The sequence below is a fragment of the Gadus chalcogrammus genome, chromosome 18, assembly GCF_026213295.1.
Source record: "Gadus chalcogrammus isolate NIFS_2021 chromosome 18, NIFS_Gcha_1.0, whole genome shotgun sequence".
Classification (NCBI taxonomy): Eukaryota; Metazoa; Chordata; class Actinopteri; order Gadiformes; family Gadidae; genus Gadus; species Gadus chalcogrammus.
In genome coordinates, this window is record NC_079429.1 from 3298908 (window position 1) to 3304512 (window position 5605).

Here is a 5605-nt window from a genome sequence, read left to right on the forward strand (position 1 = left end):
AATACAATTAATTTATTTAAAGAGCGAATATTAGATTAACAGTAAATAAAATAAAACCGTTAAATTACACCAATCAATAATTGAATTTAATTAAAGTGGGTGAAGTAAGGACAATGGTGTTCTTTTTAATAAAGCGTATGAATATTGGAAACCCTGCTGATAATATTATGTTGGTTGCACCCTAGCGCCCCCTCGTGGCGGTGTCAGAAACACACCTATGAGTCTTGTCTCCGAGGACCAATTAAAAGCCTTAAGAAGTTAAAAATTCCGATGACCAATACAAAAAACCTGGGTGAGGAGCAAAGAGATTACACATCCCCCTGGAACCATAACAAGTTATCATTATTTTTGCGGACAAATTCGTTTTAAATATAAATATTGTTTTCCAAATGTTTCCCTGATAAGAATTTGCCCCTTCTCTTTAGAGGTCATAATATGACCTGGGATGTCCTTTGCAACTGAAACTGTGATAAGCCATCATAAATAAAAAATAGCTCTGAGCACTGAAAAAACACATTCAATATTCAAGGATGTTTTTATAACCTCCACCTTTCAGTCTAACCTGGGGATTTAGGTTTTATTTAGTCCTTGAAAATTTAATGGGAGGCATACATCGAAAACATTTCTAGCTGTTGCCAAACAAGAAATACTAATTATTTTGTAACCACTCTTTTAAGCTCCATTAATCTGTGTTTGTGTCCAAGAAAAAGAGAAAAAAAAGATGAATAAACAGGTAGATGGATAATAGATACATAATTAAATACATAATTTGTGCTTATCGATAAAGGACTTCCTATTACCCTCAGACAATTTTGCTCAGATACAGCATTCATTTTTTGGACGTTCAAAAGACTGTATACATGAATGATTAATTGTATATATTTGATACCAGAGTTGATTTGAATCAATGATCTCAGACAGGCAATTCCCCACGCAAAATAACCAAACCAGACCTTGTTTTGATAAAGTATTTTACTGCTGCTCAGGTGGATTCCTAACGTGACGGACAGAGGGGTGCCGATCAAAGTGTTTTCCTTACATCTGATGCATCAAGTAATCATCGTAGAATAACACCTAAAAAAGCACTGTCCGTGAAGTAGTCCTCACCGGCAACAGCTGCGAGATAAACACACTCTAATGAAGACATGACTGGAGGACCATCACAGGTGTGTGTATAGTTACTAGTACATTAACACATGGCACTGCATTAGCAAAGTAAACAAAGTCGTGTGAAACAAGTGCATCGTTTAAAAAGACTGTATCAAAAAGGTAACGACGAGAGTCAACGTCTTCTGTGCTATGGGTCAGCACGAAGCTCTCCAGATCTGCGTCTGTCGTGAGTCGACATGGTGAAGAAGAAGGCCTATGCTGGGAGGAACGTTCGCTCGGTGTTGAAGGTTCCCCCGTCGGAGCGCATTCAGCTCAGATATAAAAAAACAAGACTTTAAAAAAAAAAAAAGGCAAACACAGAACCAAAGTCAAACCGAACATCACAATGTGTTGATTCATGTCCCGTGTTGTAGGCCTACACGTGTTCGGAGTGAAAAGGTCAACTGGAGAACAAACACAGAAACAGATAAGGTTAAAACTAAGTAAAAGTGGGAAGGTTGTTGATCAGTGTGATTGGACACAGGTGCCACATTTAATATGATCCCCTTCCAGAAAGCACTGTTAAAAAACAACAACAACAACAATGGACCTCATTTCACGGGCCAGGGGAAGGTCTAGAATTAATTTCCTATTCAAGTATATGACTCCCATCTAAAGGGGAGCGATTAAACGGCCAGTGTGTGTGTGTGTGTGTGACTGTGTGTGTGACTGTGAGTGTGTGTGTGTGTGTGTGTGTGTGTGTGTGTGTGTCTGTGTGTGTCTGTGTGTCTGTGTGCTGCTGGCTGCCTAAATCAAGTTAACAACGTGGCCGGGACCCTGCACACATTTTTAATGCCTACAGAGCCAATCAAATCACAGAATTCAAATCGAGGAACCAATGGAATGGGTGCTTTGCGTGGAATGGGTTCACGCAAGCAGGGGGTAGAGCGATCTGGACGCATGGCTACGGCCAGCCACTCGGAGCGATGGGGAGTCATAAACGGCAACTCTCTCTGTGACCTCCTTGTTCATTCCCTATTAGGCCTACTCTCTCCCCCCTCCTCCCCGATTCCTTCTGTAAGCGTCCAGCTGTCAAAAGGAGCATTATTCTTGATGGGTTTTCCCCTTTGGCTGTGGATAAACGTCTTCCTCCCAGAAGATAGATTTCCTTTTGATAAATGATCAATGTTTGGCCGATCTGCGCAGGAAGTGCCTGTAGATTAACGGCGTTTTGCAGATGTTGTGTGATGGACGTGCCGCGTCCTTACAATCGTGTTTCCAGTACCCGCGCTGTGGTTCTTCAGGAGGTCTCGGCCTATCACCGGTTGGTGGTCTTGAACACCAGTAGTGGGGTCTTGTCAAGGTCTCTTTGCTATAGCGACGCCGTTTAAAACTCGGGTTAAAACCGTGCCGGGACATTAATCAACAATTCCATCATGATTGATGGTTCCCTTCACTTCAAAAAATAAAAGTTCTCCATTTAGTTTTTTTCCACATAATAATTGCACAGACTTCCAATACAGGCTTCCTCTGTTGACTGGCGTCCCCTTCGCCGTCTCTGGTCGTAGATCGGAGCCGTGAGGAGACAACTACGAACCACTGGCCGACCGGGAGCAAACGGTGGATAAAAATTGCATTTGTTGCTACGGCTAAAGTCAAAGTGTGTGGCACAGTGCACTGTATGGCAATAAATACATCAACAACATAAATACACAACATGGACCTGATTAGAGGCTCATAGCACCAATCAGAGACAGCGTAGCTCATAGGACGCTGTGGTGTCTCCTTCCTCCAGATGTCAGAGAAGCCACCATCTTTTATAGTCTTCTTCTTCTTATTTTTTTTTTGTAGTGCAAATTGTAATGTCGTATGGCATCCCAACGCCGCCCCCTTCTGACCCTGGGCCTCAGCTGCGGTATTTGATGTTGGCAATGACGCGAGGCTTTGGTAGCGTGGGCGGCTGTTTGAGAGAGGGTCTGCAGAGAGCGCGAGAGAGAGAGAGAGAGAGAGAGAGAGAGAGAGAGAGAGAGAGAGAGAGAGAGAGAGAGAGAGAGAGAGAGAGTAGAGGAGAGAGAGAGAGAGAGGAAGAGCGAGAGGAAGAGAGAGAGAGAGAGAAAAAGCAAGGAAGAAAGATAGAGAGAGATACAGATAGAGACGGAGAGAGAGAGAGAGAGATGGAAAGAAAGGGAAAGAGAAGGATGGAAAGAGAGAGGGAGAGAGAGAGAGAAAGAGAGACAAAGAGATACAGAGAGAGAGAGAGACAGCGAGAGGGATGAGAGAGAGAGAGAGAGAGAGAGAGAGAGAGAGAGAGAGAGAGAGAGAGAGAGAGAGAGAGAGAGCGAGAGGGATGAGAGAGAGAGAGAGAGAGACAGAGAGAAAGAGAGACAAAGAGATACAGAGAGAGAGAGAGACAGCGAGAGGGATGAGAGAGATGGTAATTAGGTGGTAATCTAACAGGTGCGTACGTTGAACTAATGAACTGGGAGGTACCACGCTGATGTCATCTCGTGGGGGGACTCACTTGTTGGGGTGCTGGGCCGGACGGGCTGGTCTGGGGCCACTGGGGCCCCCGCTGGGCCCCTGGACCAGGGCGGGGCCCGGGATCAGTGCGGGGCCCTTGGCTGAGGACGGACTTCGCACCAGGCGAGGGCCTCTTCCCAGGGGGTCCGCCGGGAGGGGCTTCCGGGGGGGGCTCGGCTTCTCCAACTCCTGGACCCAAAGAGAAAGATAAGACGTTTCAAAACGCCTCCACGTAATTTTCACAACTTTATTACAATAAATCATAATAAATCACTTAAAACCTGGGAGTTATTTTTGTGTCATTATGTATTCGTTTTTGACCGTTTTCCTGACTTTGGTCTATTTGCAAAATACTAAATGAAAAACATATATTTATCGGGAAAAAAAAAGATTGAGCTAAAAAAAGCACCACTAGGTGGCAGCAGTGGGTCGATGAAACGCTACAGGCTTCCGGGGGTTGAGGTCAAAGTTGCCTACTTTATTATATCTGAACTCCCACACACTTCTCTCCTCTGCCAGACGAAGAAAAGGCTCCTTTAACATCTCAAACAGACGGCCGCGGCTGGCTGTCTTCAGAGTTAGCCTTCCCAGGCCTACCTGGATCTCATCAAAACGTAATTGCCTTCAGAATTTCAAATTGAAGGGGCCATGTGCTCATACCTCATAGCAGTGGTTAGTAATATTTTTCACACAGCCACAGCCACACACACACACACACACACACACACACACACACACACACACACACACACACACACACTCAAACCCAGGCGGCAGCAGGCGCACACACATACACACACAGACACACACAGAGTGCAGTCCAGTTCAACGTGTATCCTCAAGAAACGTTCTCGCACGAGAAACAAATCAATGTTCCAGAGGATGTTCTTAATATGGCTTATTATCACGTCTCTACTTGGCATTCACACGCCATTAAAGAGCGCTGTCCAACCCTGTTCTCTAACGCGTGGAACACCCTGGCCCAACCGCTGGCCGTCTGAAACGTTTGAGGAGACTCGGACGAGTTCGGTCACGGTGTGTTCAGCTGTGTTGGAAGCTTCGGAACAACACGAACTGTGTCTGATCCGATTCAACACGCAAAGTCTGAGAGCGTTGGCGTCTAAGGATCGGAGCCTCTGATTGGTTGTTTGCTGCTAACACACAACCACCTGTTCAGCGCGGTGTGTGGGAGGGGCGGTCTAGCGCCACCCGATGTCAAGGAGACGTATTGCATCTCGCAAAAGCGCAGAACATGCACGCTACTGTGTGGTTGCCAGTAGTCTTTGCGCTGTGTTTAATGCATCTTTTCTGCCGAACGGGTCAGACGATAGGCAACGGAGTTGTCAGATATAGGCGGTTGGCCGTTGGTTTGAGTCTGGGTGGTGCGTGGGCCCTAACACGAAGACATGGGGTTGCCTTGAGCGGTATCCAAACCAGTTTCAATCTGGGAGGTAGAGAAACAATGGACCATGGGCCCAATAAGAGAGGTGCTCTGTGAAGAGACATAACACCAATAAAACGCTTTGACTCCGGCTGTATTCCGGCAGAAATGCCATAAAAGAACCCCCCCCCCCCACTCCACAGTCCACAGTCCATCCCCGGAAAAAGCTGAATCCAAGGGCATGTCTGCATATGAACGCGTAAAGCCTCCAGTCCATCTGGTTTGAAAATCCTCCATAGGACAATGCTTATTTCCCCCCCCCCCTGCGGAGAGCTTTCCGCTGGGCAGAGAAGCCTGCTCAATCAGCCCCTCTCCCTGGAGCTGCCAAGCAGATACAGAGAGAGAGAGGGAGGAGGGAGGGGGGGGGAGAGAGAGAGACAGAGAGAGAGAGAGAGAGAGAGAGAGAGAGAGAGAGAGAGAGAGAGAGAGAGGGAGAGGGGAGAGAGAGAGAGAGAGAGAGAGAGAGAGAGAGAGAGAGAGAGAGAGGGAGAGAGGGAGAGAGAGAGAGAGAGAGAGAGAGAGAGGGAGAGAGGGAGAGAGGGAGAGAGAGAGAGA